General features: G+C 47.6%; 1 long non-coding RNA gene across 1 annotated transcript in view; it reads left to right on the plus strand.

Moving 5' to 3' along the window:
• The window catches only part of LOC142361149 (uncharacterized), a 15,496-nt gene extending 6,356 nt beyond the window's left edge, over positions 1-9,140 (plus strand). The window contains exon 2 of the long non-coding RNA XR_012763702.1: positions 8,823-9,140. This is a non-coding gene — a long non-coding RNA (uncharacterized LOC142361149). The remainder of the gene's footprint in view (positions 1-8,822) is intronic.
• Positions 9,141-15,872: the final 6,732 nt, after the last annotated feature.

A 15,872-nucleotide genomic window follows, 5' to 3' on the forward strand; every position in this document is an offset into this window, starting at 1 on the left:
CCCGATCTTTCTGCTAAAATCTGTGTCATGTGCTGAAGGACACGGGTCTTGTCACAGTACTGAAAAATACTCAGGCTGGACATAAACAAAATGTATCTGGTGAACAGTTGAAAGAGTGTTAGCTGACTCAGCCTTACAAATTCCTTGTTCACACTGATTGTGTGCTGTAGTGCTGTAAATTCCACTTAAGAGATGGGTGATTGTTTCTCTATTGGAAGTCTGCAGAAAACAACATCTTGCTGTGTCATATATACAGCATCTGTGTTGGCTGTGCTGCGTACGTTTGCTATCTGGGGTGTATCGTTCCAAGTAAATATCCCTATGTTAAAAGGTTGATCCTTAAGTTTACTCTCCATCATAGTTACAATAGCTGTCAAATGTAGCTACCTTGCAGTATATGCCATATGAAGAGGGGTTCTTAAAAAAGTTTTTGGGGCTGTATCAGGAAGCTGAGCATAGTTAGTTGACAAAAGCCTTCTGTTACAAATTGGTCCCCGTATATCAGACGTGGCTCAGTGATGATTTTCTAGCTGCATAGTTCACACAGACCATAGCATTATTTATCCTGTGCAAACATTGAAATAACATCTCATGCTTTTCTCACTGTACAGTCTGGTTATTTTTGCATTGTCTTTTATCAGGATTTTCATCAATGTTTCCCCACAGCTTCCAGATTGTTCACAATGCAGATGCAGCAGTTCTGTTCATTGGGCTGGGCAACAGCAATCACATTACCCATGCCCTGCATTCTTTACATTGGTTGTTCATAGGGAGACAAATTTAATTATAGATAGTACTAACTGGGGACAGATGGACACTTGGCTGTTTATTTTAAAAGCCACGACTGACATAATAGAAGGCCTAAGCTTCGTTTGCTTCTTTCTGGTGCTTTTGCTAGTGACTGTTTATATTTTGATGCAGCCTATTGCCTATGAAAGTCAGTTTGTTATAGCAGTTGACACTGATAATAGGTGTTGTGGATGGCACTGAAGATCTGAAGCAGGTGGCTTTGAGTGAGTTTTGAACCTTAAGAGTTTTTCAGTACTATTTTTGTATCCGTATTTTTATTTTCCATAATTAAGTAAAACATTTAGAAGCCCTGCAATACATCTGAGTATAACATCTTGTGAAGTGAACTCCACTGGTTAGCTTTAACATTTTGTCAATGCTAAGTATAGGTTACAGATCCTTCCCATTCCGTGTTCCCCAATATCTTCTGGAGAAGCCCTGCTTAAAGTGGTGGGTTTAGTGTTTCAGGAAAAAGACATCTTTTTTGTTATTTGAGGGGTCCTATGTGTTCTTATGGTAATCATTATTTGCAAGGGATGTTCTGTATATTTCAGGTCCCATGGGGTGACTGCTATGAAGTTTTTGGATTTTATTGCTGTGCTTTCTGCTACAAGAGGCATAAAAATGTTGTAGGTACGAATTCCCAGCCATTATTTTTTATCTAAATGTTTATTTTATAGCTTACGTAAAAGCTATATTACAGAATTATGTAACATGGTTCTTGCTTAAAGAAAAATAAAACCACCCCACTTGTACAAAAGTTGAAAATTGTTTTATTTAAATGTTTAATGGGTCTAATGGTCCAGCTGAGAGATCGTAGTATTTAGCCTGTAGTTACTAAGCACTTAACATTGATATGGCTTGTGTTCAGGAGGCCCATTTGGATAAAGCACAGTATCACTTATGTATGTTGAGGAAATGTGTTTCGTTTAGGAAAAGTTACAGCAAAAAGTAAACCTCTGTTTATGAAGCCAGTAAAAATTATGAAAAGCATAGTAGAAAATATTTTGGTTCCGGTATCTTCTTCAGCTCTGGAACATTTAATGTTCATAGCCTCACTTAAATGAGTGTGCTTTTTCCTTCGAGCATTTTAGGTATATTTAGAGCCACTGGTAGATTTCAGATATTATATGGAAATCTTCAATGAGATCCTTTTGTGCTTAAGTGTATTAGAGAGGACAGAGTTTTGTTCTGGAGTAACAGGAATGAAGGAGAGTGTGCTGCATTTTCCTCATAACTACTATTTATACATTGTTTTTCTGTTCAGTTTTGTATTGCTTCTTAACTGAGCTTGGAGAGATCAGCGCTGTGCATTGGTCCAGATAAGAAGTGAAAAAAGATCAAGAAGTGAGACAGCAGCAGGAGTAGTGATTTGGAGCATCTGTGATAAGAGAAAGGAAGGAGACATCAGGTAATTGGTAGGAGAGCTCTTATGCGCTGCAGAGTCATGCTGGAGAATGCTGTCATTGAACTATAAAGATAGTAAACGGAGATGGACAGGACCAGAAGCTATAGATTACAGTAGGCTTCTTTAAATTTTTAAGCTAGCTTTTTAAAAGCTGCTCATATTAAACAACTCTGATAGGGAAATCTGTGTAATGCTTGCTTTGTAACTGCTCATCACATCTTTCAAAGATGTCAGCATCCAAATGTACCTTCAGAGCTAATCATGGTTGGTACGAAGAGAGTTTTAGTGCTGGTTGCTGTGTAACGAGGAGCGAGCTGTGGAATTCCACTTACTTAGATATGACATCTGTGATAGTGAAACATGACGATGGATGATAAAGCAGAACATAAGAAACAGAATTTTTAGGTAGAGGTCTTTTACTAGATCGGCTGATTTAGTAGGAGAAAGTAGACAAGCTTTTGGACACACGAGCCCTTCTTTAGTCTCAAAGAAAACCATGGACTCAATAGCCTTACTAGCTTTATGGCATATCATAATATACCTCCTCATTAACCTCTCTGTTCCATAGGCAACAAACTGCCTGTTTCTCTTCCCTGACATTGTCTTCTCTCTTATCCCCTCAATAACTTCTCTTTTACTTTGAAGCTGTCAGCTATCTTGTCTTTCAGAGACGATCTAAGTGATACGCACCTAGCTAAACTCTGAGGAATTGCTTTCTAGTTATATTTAGTTTGGCTAATTTTGTTTAGGTCTGCCACATGTATTTTGGACCTGATGGAGGCCTCTGAGTGTTCAAAAGCTTGTCTGTTTTTATACAGCTATAGCAGCTGTTCTGATGCAGCATAATACCTCTATATGCAAATCTAATGATTAATTTTTGAGGGATGAGAAAATGAGTGAAGAAAAACCTGAATGCATACTGGACCCGCTAGACTGAAAACAGCAGTGACAAGAGTTTTAGTCATTTAAGAACTGTTACATTTTACCTTTGTCTTCAAGCCTTGCGGTTGTACTGGTTGCCATATAAGGAAGCAGTCCAGAAATGCTGATCTTCATAATTGTTAGTATCGGTATGTCTTACTCTGAACATTGTAAAGGCAAAAATGCTTCCATGGTCATGTAACATTTTTGACAGCACTTGATATCAGTTTCTGGATTAAGTGCATTTCTCACCCTTTTCTTGTCTCTTTAGGCATATTCGTTGATACTTAGACCTTTGGCTGTACTCTGGCAATCTTAGGGGGCAGAAACTTGTTTTTGTTGCTTTCTAGCATGCAGTCTTCTGAAATTTGCTGGGATATCGATGGAGTAATTAGTGCAACTTCTACAGCTTTGCTTTCTCTCCTTTGCAACAACAAGGTTATTGACCATCCCAGCTTTTCTAAAGCTAAGTACTGTTTATTCAGTCACACCATTTATAGGAGTAAACCGCCTGTAAAACAACAAACTGTTATCCCATCCAACCAGGCGGGCTCTCAGTGTTTGTACAGATCATCTGGTACCACCTCCTGGCATGACTAGGTGACCCTATTTCAGTGCTCGAGTAGACTATGAAAAAACCTGGACAAGCAAATATGCATGCTCATGTGAGGGCTACCACAGAGGTTGTTCCCAGCCCTTCTTTTTTGGCAGACCTTTAGTATCTGATCAAACCAGTGAAATGATACCCACCATCTCCTTGGGGTGAATCTTTAAAGGGCATAAGTCATGCACATTTCCACTGTTGTTTTTCCTCTGTCTGCTTTTCCCAGCTTTCTGTTGGGACTCCACTGCAGGACTTCTAGTTCTTTGAAAATACCTTTCCCATGGCTGAGTTTGCTATGAATACATTCAGTGACAAAAGCTTAATGATAGATGTGTCCTTTAAAACATCAAAACAGAAGTGTTTGAATATTTTTTGCCTTCTCGTCATCTGTTATGTTGCTATATTGAAGTCTTTGAATGACCCAGGATGGTAGCACATTGCAGCAGGAATATTCTTATTCTTGGTTTCAAGGTTGCCCCAGAGAGACATAAATCTCGCTCTACCTTTTGCCCTTACAGTGCTAGCTGAAACTGTCTATTTAGATTTCGCAGAGCTCCTCTTCAGCAAAGACAGAGAACATAGAGCAGACAATAGTTTCTGTAGGCTGTGGCCTAGCTCCCTGACTTTGTTTATTATGGAATGGAAGAGAGTAGCCAGGCCAAATAATGATGGAGCTCAGCTGAACTGAATGGGCCTGAGACTCACTTGGTTGCCGGGCTTGCAGTGGAGTACAAAACTATTTCTCTGCATCTATACGGTATACAGTGAGTGGGAATGCAGGAAAAGCTGTAAAGGAAGGGGAAATGGTTGAGAAAAAGAAAACCATGAGGTAGGCCTGGGAAAAGGAGAGGATTTATGGCAACTGAGGAGAGGCTGGAGAGGGCATAACATAAATGAGAGTAAGTAAAATTGAAAGAGAAGAAAGGCTGAAAAGAATTTCAGCTCTAAGGAGTGTTCAGAATTGGAAGAGACCTGTAAGGATAAAAATAATTTTTCTTTCGGGGTTCTTGCCGATGAGATGACAATGATGTAGTGAGGAGGAGAGAGACAAAATCAGGGACTTTGGCTGGGGCACTAGGTAAGATGAATTTTTAAAAGGCTTCAATGTTGTGGCTAAGAGAATAGGGAAGCTAGAGAATAGTATGAGAGAGAAGTCTGAAGACAGACTGGAGTGCTTTAAGTAGGGACACTTGGCAGTATTTCTTGAAATCATTGCCCATAAAGGTCTGTGGAAAGCAAGAGGGGCACTAGCCATGCTTCTTTGTAGCAAGACCTCCCTAGGAGACCAGTGGATTGTGGTATGTAAGAGTGACATACAGTCAGCAGTTTCACTGGGGCTGGCGTACAGCTGCTAATGCTGCAGAATACTTTGTATCCCGCTTTGCTTCAATTAGATCTTTTCTGCTCCATCATTCCTTAACAGAGCTAATACTCTTAATACTCTGTTCAAGAAATGGAATTAGCTGGAACAATTCTTGGTGGGTCTATATACAGCATACGTTTCATTGTCTTACATTGTCTTACATTTCATTACGTTTCATTGTCTTACATTGTACTTGCATTTAGTAAGATGATAAAAAAACTCAATACTTAGATAACATTAGCCTTCTTGTTACTAATGGCTGAAATAGCAAGAAACAAGCATGCATCTTACCTGGCTGTAAATACATTTTTAAAAATCGGAAAATTCAGCTTAAATTTTTATAAGTGTTCATTTTCCCAGCCAAGCTATCGGTCTGAAAACTGACATGCACAGACATAGTCACTTTGAAATTGTGCTTTTACTGAGGACTGAATCTTTCCTGTTTGATTTTGGTGGAGAGCCCGTCCACCCTATCAAAAACAGTGCTGCCTGCGGAACAGTAAGACCTCAGGAAAGAAGTGGTTTGAAGCTGTCCTGTATCTACCCATGCAGTATGAAATGTACCCCATAGGGAAGGGGAATTCCTATCCATCAGTGTGGAGGAGGAGGAGATCCAAATGTGGACAACACACTTAACCATTCCAGAACGTCCTCAGCCATTGCTCCTTGTAGGAACAGAGTCATTGGCTTTGAGAGATTTAGAATTTGACTCTTCCACTTAATCCCTGTGTCTTGGATTTGGTGTAATGTTGACAGATTTCATTAGCAGGTGATACGTGTTGTCAGAACTCCATTCATACTGAAGCCCATGTATGATTTTGATGCTGGGCCTATACAGTCAGTCTCTTCTCAAAAATGCTTCTCATTTCATGAGCAGAGATTTGAGTGCAACTATATTTAAGAATGGATGGGGAAAGCACTGTTAATGAAGATGAATTATCTTTGGAGTCCTTCTTTCTATGTTGCTCTGTCAAGTTTTTGTCAAAAAAGGATTTTCGTTTTGCCTTGAAGAGCATTCAGTTGTTGTTGCTTTTCAATACTGACCACTGTACGTTGTTTATTGTGCAAACTTTGGTTGAAGTACCTAATACAACTTAAGGATGTTAGATCTGCGAAGTACAGCACAGAAGAGGAACTGTGCTAAAACCACACGCTGTTGTGTATTTTCAGTCTTGACTTTCTGCCTACTATATAGATTTGGGAAAAAAATACAACTTTTAAATCAAAGTAACGTATTCCTCAGCCTGCTTTTCATGGTTAACACAGTAATTTAAGTTGCATGTGCTGTATTCAGACTGGCAAGTAGAAGACAGAGGGGGCTTCCTTAATCCTCGAGGAATCTCGTGAGAGACAGAAAAAAAGACGACTGAGGTCTCATTTTAGCTCATGGTGCCTGGGAACACGCTCTCCTCCTTGATTTGTGGCCAGTGCATGTGCGGTGCCTGGGAGCGGCGTGGCAGAGGGCAGGGCCCTCTTCCCCATAGCAGGGGCAGGTGAGGGTCAGGGACACCAGTCAGGTGAGCGAGACCTTCAGCGGTCGCAGGGTCGGGGATGGCTCCTGCCTGCTGTGGCTGCCTGGAAGCAGAGGTGTGGGCTGAGGGGTCTCAGCCCATGCCCGCTCGGTGCAGGGGCATGTGGGGCAGGGTCCGCTGAGAGCACAGATCTGACTTTCCCATCCTATGTCCTGCCTTTAAGGCCCCAGTTCCTCCCCAGCACCAGCCAGGATGTGCAGTTGGCCCTGTGGACACGGACAGCCGGGGAGGTGTAGGGAAGGAAGGCAGGCCCTGCAGCAGAATGGTGACATGGCGCTTTGGGGGTGGATGGTCCTGCTGTTGGCAGGCCTGACTGAGAGTGCTGGTAAGTGACAAGGCAGTTTGAAGTCAGCTGGTGGTTTTCAGTGGCACTGCCTCTTTTGGACCATGGAGCTGAAGGGACCAAAAATGTTACATTAATTGTCTCTAATGGAGATGCTTTAGCACTTGCAGTGATGCAGACAGGTTCAGTGAAAGTGCAGTTTACTGCAGTCCTATGGATTGATTCTTGCATATGGTGGCTAAAATCAGACCGATAAACAGTGTCTGTAGCACCTTCCTGGTGTGTATCCCCCTGTTCTGCCACACTTCAAAAGGAAGTGGAAACTTTAAAAGCTGCAGGCAAAAAATCCTCATCTTTTTTTTACTGTTTTCCTGCTTTTATGTGCTGTGGCATGTGTTGCTCAAAACTGAGGGTTCAGTCACTTGCGTTCTGTCAATTGCTTAGAGTTCACTGTTTACAGTTTCTCATTCATGGGTTATGGTTTATGGCTTTATTCTGTGTGACTCTGTATTTATCAATCAGGGCTTACAGTTTACTTACTGATCAGGGCATGGAGTTTAAAGTCTAACCTCATCCATAAATTGTAAAGCCCCAACGGTTATTTGGGTTCAGAGATAAGTAGTTTAATGCCTAAAGTTCAGGGTTTACAGCTTACTCTGAAGGTCCCTCCTTGACAGGCTGGAGAGGTGGGCCTGCGTGAACCGCATGAAGTTCAACAAGGCCAAGTGCAAGGTACTGCACGTGGGTTGGGGCAATCCCAAACACAAGTACAGGCTGCGCGGAGAGTGGCTCGAGAGCAGCCCTGAGGAGGACTTGGGGGTACTGGTGGATGAGAAGCTCAACATGAGCCGGCAATGTGCGCTTGCAGCGCAGAAAGCCAACTGTATCCCAGGCTGCATCAAGAGAAGCGTGGCCAGCAGGTTGAGGGAGGTTATTCTGCCCCTTTACTCCACTCTCATGAGACCCCACCTGGAGTACTGTGTCCAGATCTGGGGCTCCCAACATAGGAAGTACATGGATGTGTTGGAGCGGGCCCAGAGGGCCACAAAGATGATCAGAAGGCTGGAGTACCTCTCCTACGAGGACAGGCTGAGTTGGGGCTGTTCAGCCTGGAGAAGAGAAGGCTCCAGGGTGACCTTATAGCAGCCTTCCAGGACCTGAAGGGGCCTACAGGAAGGATGGAGAGGGGCTTTTTACAAGGGGGTGTAGTGATAGGACAAGGGGGAATGGCTCTAAACTAAAAGAGGGCAGATTGAGATTAGATATTAGGAAGAAATTCTTCACCATGAGGGTGGTGAAGCCCTGGCCCAGGCTGCCCAGAGAAGCTGTGGATGCCCCCTCCCTGGCAATGTTCAAGGCCAGGTTGGATGGAGCTCTGAGCAACCTGGTCTGGTGGAAGATGTCCCTGCTCATGGCAGGGGGCTTGGAACTAGGTGATCTCTAAGGTCCCTTCCAACACTTACCATTCTATGATTCTACTGTTAAATTAAAAGGTCCACATCCTTAGATAATAAATTATAAGCCCTGAACCCTAAACAGTAGGCTGTGAACCATTTTGGGGGGTTCATATCCTTTCCCTGATGTCAGCCAGCATTCAGCTCTGCGGTCTGATCTGAGGCAATGAGCAGGAGGTAACTAGGCAAGCATTTGAAGTCGTGGATCTGCTTGTGCATGCCTGCATTGAAGGAAGGGCATGGCATGATTATGCCAAAAATGTGGACATAAGTTCCCAAAAGATTAACCTGTAGTGACTACTTAGTCTGATTTCTTTCTTGCAGCAAACCCCAGTGTTGTGCTAGTCTTCAAAATGGGGGCGGAGGGGCAGTGTTTGTGGCTTGCGTGTTCTCCTTTACCTTGTTTGTGTGTATTAGATTAGTGTTTATGTTTGTATACTAAATTTGGTTTCTTGTGCTTTTCTGCAGGGCTTCCAGAAGCAAGCATATCACAAATTACTGTCACAATGGATACCAAGGCAGTGGAGTTGATGTATGCTGGAGAGTGCCTGCTAGCCTTGAGCACTAGGCATTGGTGTATATGGCTCAGCTGGCTGGACTTGGAGAGGTTTTCTGCAGCTGCAGAAGTTCTTTCTCCATCCCTCGGTCCAGCTCCATGTCCTTCTGCTTCTATCCCTCTGCCTGACCATCCTTCCCACCAACTCTAGCCGTCTGTCCAGCTGGCGGCCCTTCTTTTCCTGTCCCAGTCCCTCTGTCCTGTGTATTGTCTCTTCTTCTCTAGCAATCTCTCCAGTCCTCGTCGATATTTTTTGCACCGTCTTGCCAGCTCTCCACCTCACGGACCTCTCAGCCGAGCTTCTCTAGTCACAACCCAGTCTGCAGCTGGAGGCACGCGTACGCATTGCCGCCATCGTGCTCACGGTTGCCACCACTTGATCCATATCGAGTACTGCAGCTGGGGGGGAGCACGCATGCGCACTGCCGGCACCTCCGCTTGCGCTTGCTCTCGGCTGATCCCAGCACAGCACCACAGCCCGCCTTCTCACGCAGGCGCAGCTCCGCCTCTGCCTCACGACTGGTTAGCGTTGATCACAATTCACCGCTGTATGGGGCGAGTGGGGGGGGGGGGTGGAGGTGGTGGTGGGACACGCTGACACTGCTGAGATAGTGGATGAACTGAGAGCTGTCAAGAGTTTCTTGCAGGGCTTTAGTCTAGGTGTAGTGCAGAAGCACAGACAGATGAGATCAGGGTTTTTTGTCGAAGACCAGACCTGAGTCCTGTCCTTGAAAAGCAAGCTGACAACAGTTGCACCTCCTGTTGAACTTCATGAGGTTCATGTCAGCCCATTTCTATAGCCTGTCGAGGTCCCTCTGGATTACAGCATGATACTGTCAGCCACTCCTCCCAGCTGTGTGTCATCTGCAAAACTAATGAGGGCACTCTGCCTCATCATCACTGCTTTTTGCTGTACTTCAGAGTCATACATTTTTCTTTGCGTGTGCACCTTTGCCTTACGCTCCCCGAGTCTGCCTGCCCTGGCCCTCGCCAGCCCGGGCCGCGCTGCGGAGCGCTCGCTGCTGCCGCCCGGTGCCCAAAGAGCGGCGGTAGCGCCCCGTGTTCCAATCTGCCGTCCGCCGGTAACGGCAGCGCGATCGTTGCAGCCTCCCGATAAGGAAACACTGCGGCCGCCCCACGTGCAAAGCGCGGCGCTGCAGCGCTGGTGCCGTCCCCGGGCAAGCGCCGGCCGCCGGGCGCTCGTTGCTGTGCGTGGCCGAAGCGTGGTCCTGCAGCCCGCCGCTCCGCGCGGGCTCTGGCCCCTCGGGCGCGCCGTCGGCGCGTGGCGCATGCGCGGTGCGCCAGAGCAGCATGGCGGCACCCCGGTTGCGAGTCTCGGTGCGGCGGGGGAGCGGAGAGGCCACTGGTGAGGCGCGGGTTCCCCTCCGGCGGGTGCGGGGGTGCGTGGTGGCTGGCCGAGGGTGGTGGGACGGGAAGCTTCGAGCCGCCTGCTGCGGCAGGCTGCAGGAGGCGAGCCGGGTGCGGGCAGCCCCGGGGCCAGAGGCGGGAGGTGACGGAAGGGAAGGGGAGAAGGAGGCGGGCACTCCCGCAACTCGGCAGCGCTCCCCCGGCCCCGCTCACCCCACGCAGCCGCCCCCAGCTCCAGCACGTCCCCTGAAGCCTGTCCCGGAGCCCCCGGCCTCCCCCAAGGCCCGTGGTGCGGGCGGCACGTTGGCCCTGGAGCGTGCCTCGGCCTCCCTGAACGCGGTCGCGGCTGCTTCTTTGTGTGTGGCAGGGGCCGCGCTGAGGACGCGTTTGTCCGTTCGCGCCCTGGGGATGCCGCTGGCTGCGCCCGCTCCAGGCTTGTGTGGGCTGCGTGTGCCGGGCCTCGCTGTGCTGGCGGCGTGGGGGCGAAAAGGGAGAGGCGGAGCGCTGAGTGGCTGCGGAGAGGAGCTGGCGCGGCTGAAGCTGGAGAGTCCCGAGAAGGGTGAAGAAGAAGTAGAAAGCCACCTGGCTGGCAGCTGCAGGCAGGAGAGAGCCTGCCTCTGCGGGTGAGGAAGGATCCTTTCTCATAGCCCGCAGCAGGCCAGGCTGCCAGCGTGCCCCGCAGGGTCTGTGTGTGTCACCAGCAGTGCGGTACAGCTGTGCAGCCCGCGGTCGAGGCTATGTGTCTAGGGAGCCTCGTCTCCTAAGAGCTGCAAGACACACACGTTTTCTGTTAGGTGGAAGACAGCCAAGCGACCAGAGTTATGGAAGAGGAAGGGAGGAGAGCAGGAGAGAGAAGCATCTGAAGTGGCAGAGTTTCGTAGCAGTGCCGAGAGCAGAAGCTGCAGTGAGTCCCAGGCTTGGAGCCCTGTCGCCACTCTTCTGCGTCCTGGGCCCTTTCTGCCCCTCCCCTGGCCCTCTCTGTTTCCCATGCTGCTATGATTTTTTTTTTTTTTTTCTTCCCTCGACCTCTCCTGTCTGTTCTTGTGTCCCACTCCCCGTCCCTCTTTTTATTTCATCCTCCGTCTCTGTCCTGCAGCCCATTGCTGTTTTTTAGCTTTTCCATCTGCTTGTCCTGATCTGTATCCATGTCTGTTTTCCCCACAATTTCTGTGGCCTGTTCCCTGGTGTTGTTTTCCTCTCTGTGCCTGTACGTGCCGCTCCATGTCCCTGCCTTCCTTCTCTTTCTCTCTCCTTCCTTCTCTTTCTATCCCTTTGTCTTGCTTGTTGTCACTGTTTTTTTCATTCTGTATCTTACTGTCCCTGTCCTCTTTCATCTCTTACTCTTTCTGACCCTTTGTGCTGCTCCTGATACCTCTTTTTTTCTCCAACCCCCTGTGCATCTCATGGTCTGTCTTTTCTCTCTTTCTCGTCATCATTAATCTGGTCTGTTGCTCTGTCTTGCTTCCTGTTCCGTTGTTTCTCACTCTGTCCCTTTGTCCCACTCCCTGCCCATATTCCTATTCCTTTCTGTCCTGTTGACCATTCCCGGTGTTTCTTCTCCATCTCCATCCTGCTGCTGTCCCGATCTTTCCTTCTCTGCCCTGCTCCCTGTTGCTCTTCCTGTCTCGTTTCCTTTGTCCCTGCTGCTTTTTTCTCCATCTCTGTCCAGATCCCAGTCCCTCTTCCTTTTTTTCTTGCTGTCATTGTACCCTGCTTCCTCTTGCTGTTTTTTTCTGCCTTTCTCTCTCTGCCCCATTCCCTCTCCCATCCTTTATCTCTCTGTCCCCCTGTCCAGCTAGCTGCCTCTCCTTTCCTTTTTCTCTTCCTCAGTATTTTTTTTCTCCGTACCTCTCTCCCACTGCCCGTCATGGTTGTTTTTTTCCTCCAGTGCTCTCTTGCTCTCTGTCCCTTCTTGCTCTCTGTCAGTCGTGCTCCCTGTGTCTGTTTTTCAATTCCTCCCTTTCTGTCCCGCAGCCCAGTGCTGTTTTTCCCTTCTCTATCTCTCCTGCCACCCAGCTGAGGCTTTTTCCTCTCCATCTCTGTCCTGCTCCATGTCTCTTATTTTTGCCTGTCTTTCACTTTATCCCATCTTCTTGTCCCTTTTTTCTCTCTCTGTATCACCTTGTCCTGCTCGCTGTCCCTGTCTTTCTCTGACAATCTGTCCTGCTCCTTAGAATAGAGTCATTAAGGTTGGAAAAGACCTCTAAGATCATAAAGTCCAGCTGTCAACCCATCACCAGCATGCCTACTAAACCATGTCCCGAAGTGCCATATCTACATGTCTTTTGAACACCTCCAGGGATGGTGACTCCACCACTTCCCTGGGCAGCCTGTTCCAATGCCTCACAACCCTTTCAGTAAAGACATTTTTCCCAATATCCAATCTAAACCTCCCCTGATGCAACTTGAGGCCGTTGCCTCTTGTCCCATTGCTAGTTACTTGGGAGAAGAGACCAACACCTGCCTCACTACAACCTCCTTTCGGGTAGTTGTAGAGAGCGAGAAGGTACCCCGTCACCTTCCTCCAGACTAAACAGCCCCAGCTCCTTCAGTCGTTCCTCATAAGACTTGTTCTCTATACCCTTCACCAGCTTCGTTGCCCTTCTCTGGACATGCTCCAGCCCCTCAATGTCCTGCTTGTAGTGAGGGGCCCAAAACTGCACACAGTACTTGAGGTGCGGCCTCACCAGTGCTGAGTACAGGGGCACGATCACTGCCCCACTCCAGCTGGCCTCACCATTCCTGATACAAGCCAGGGTGCCATTGGCCTTCTTGGCCACCTGGGCACACTGCTGGCTCATGTTCGGCTGGCTGTCAACCAACACCCCAAGGTCCTTTTCTGCCAGGCATCTTTCCAGCCACTCTTCCCCCAGCCTGTAGTGTTGCATGGGGTTGTTGTGGCCGAAGTGCAGGACCTGGCACTTGGCCTTGTTGAGCCTCATATGATTGCCCTCGGCCCATCAATCCAGCCTGTCTACATCCCTCTGCAGGGCCTTCCTATCCTTGAGCAGATTGACACTCCCACCCAATTTGGTGTCATCTACAAATTTACTGAGGGAGCACTCAATCCCCTCATCCAGATCATTGATAAAGATATTAAACAAGACTGGCCCCAAAACTGAGCCCTGGGGAACGCTGCTCGTGACTGGCGGCCAGCTGTATTTAACTCCATTCACCGCCGCTCTCTGGGCTCGGCCATCTAACTAATTTTCACCCAGCCAAACAACAAGCAGGCAGTTTCTCCGGGAGGATGCTGTGGGAAACAGCGTCAAATGCCTTACTAAAGTCCAGGCGGACAACATCCACAGCCTTTCCTTCATCCACTAGGCGGGTAACCTGGTCATAGAAGGAGATTAGGTTGGTGAAGCAGGACCTGCCTTTCATGAACCCATGCTGGCTGGGCCTGATCCCCTGGTTGTTCTTCACATGACTGGTGAGTGCACTCAAGGTGAACTGCTCCATAGTCTTGCCTGGCACGAGGGTCAGGCTGATGGGTCTGTAGCTCCCTGGATCCTCCTTCGGGCCCTTCTTGTGGAGGGGCGTCACAATGCAAGGCTTGTCCTCTTTCCCCTTTTTATCATTCCCCATCCTTCTCACCTTTCTTCTTTCTCTTTTTATCCTGCCCCAATGCTGCTTTCTCCACCTCTGTCCTGCTCCCTGCTGCTTGTTTCCTCTCACTATCCGTCTGTCTTGCTTCCTGTCCCAAGTTTTCCTATCTTTTCTCTGTCTCGTTGCCTGTCCAGTCGTTTCTTGGTGTATGTCCCGCTCAAGCTGGCTCTCCCTTTTTTCCTTTATCTCCTCCTCTGTCCTGCTTTCTGGCACTTTCTTCCTCTGTCTGTTCTCTAGCCCCTTGCTGCTTCCCTTCCCCACCCCGGTCTCTTTGTACAGATCTGACCCTTTATTTCTCGGTCCCTTTGCCCTGCTCCCTATACTTTTTGGCTCTCTTGTCTGTGTCCTGCGCCTTGTCACCATCTTTGTCTCTCCTTTCTTCTTCCTCTCCTGTCCCTGCCCCCATCTCGTTCTCCCTCTGTGCTGCTTGCCAGCCCTGCATTTTCGTCCTCCATCTCCTACTCTCTATCGCTCCTCGTCCCTATTTTTCTTGATTTCTCTACCTCTCTGACCTTTTCTTTTGTCCTTTCTTTCTCTCTCTGCTCCTCGGTCTTCTCCCTTGTCTTATTTTTCTCTTTCTCGTCCTCTGTCATGCTCCCCATCACTTATTTTCTTTCTCTGTTTCTCTGCCCTGCTCCCTGTCCTTCTGTCTTTCCCCATCCCCCTGTGCTGCTCCCCAGCAGTATTTTTCCTTTCTCCAGCTGTCTGAACTGCTCCCTGCCTCCACTCTTTTTCTCTCTGTCATTCTTTCTGCTTCCTTGGACCTCTCTCTCTGCAATCTTGTGTCCTGCTCCCTGTTTATATCACACTGTCCTGGTCCCCATCCCTCTCTTTTGCCTCTCTGTCCTTGTCCTGGTTTTTTCTTTCTCCATCTCTCTGTCCTGCTGCCTATGTCTATCCAGTTCCCTTTCTGTTTTGTTTTTTTTTTTCCTCCTTTACTCTGCTTTTCTTCCTGTCCCCATTTTTTTTCTCTCTTCATTCCTTGCTCTGTGTTCCCTCTCTCTCACTCCCCCAGGGTCCTGTTACCCATCCTTCTCCCTGTTGATTTTTTTCCCCTCTTGCTCTATCCCTGTCGTGCTCCCTAGAAGTATTTTTTTTAAATCTATATATTTCTGTCCTTCTGCCCATCACTACTTTTTTGTTCTTCATCTCTCTCTTCTGCTCCCCACCCTTGGCTTTCTCTCCTTGTCATTCTTTCCTTTTCCCTGTACCTCTGCTTTTCTGTATCCTTGCATCCTGCTCCCTCCGTCTCGCTCTATCACGCTGTCTTGCTTCCCATCCCTCTTTGTCTTTCTACCCTTCCAATATGTGTGTGTCCCAACCCCACCTTTTTCATGTCCCAGTCTTTCTACACCCTTCTGTCATTCTCCTTCTCTTCCTCTTCTGGCTTTTTTTCTCTCTCTTTCTCTATTCTGCAGCCCTTGCTATTTTTGACTCTTACATCCCTTTGTCCTGCTCCCTGTCCTTGTCAGTTTTGCCCTTTGATCTGCCTCCAGTCTTTCTTTGTTTTCTCCATCTCTGTCCTTTCCTCTGTAGCTTTTTGTCTCTGGTCCTCAGTCCTTCTCTCTCATCTTATTTTTCTTTCTGCCACACCTCTCTTTGTCACCCTCTGTGCTATTCCCTTTCTTTTATTTCTTTTCTTTTTTTATTTTCTTTCTCCAATGATCTGTTGTCTTACCTGTCCCTCTCTCTCTGTCTCTCTTACGCTATCTTGCTTCCTGGCCCTATTATTTATTGTTTCACCTCTTTGTCCTGCTCTCAGTCCCTGTTTTCTCTCGTGCTCTGCCTCTCTGCCATTCGCTCTGTTGCTCTTGTTTGCTGTCTATCCCAGCATCTGGCTCCCTGTTTCTCTCTCTTTCACAGTATCCTTCTTTGTGGCTCCCAGTCCCTCACCTGTTTTCTCTATTGCTCTGTCCTTCTTCTTGTCTTTCCTTGTCCCTTTGGCCTGCTACCCATCTATCTTTCTTTCCTTTCTCTCTCTCTTT

Source organism: Opisthocomus hoazin, chromosome 4 (genome assembly GCF_030867145.1).
Source record: "Opisthocomus hoazin isolate bOpiHoa1 chromosome 4, bOpiHoa1.hap1, whole genome shotgun sequence".
NCBI lineage: Eukaryota > Metazoa > Chordata > Aves > Opisthocomiformes > Opisthocomidae > Opisthocomus > Opisthocomus hoazin.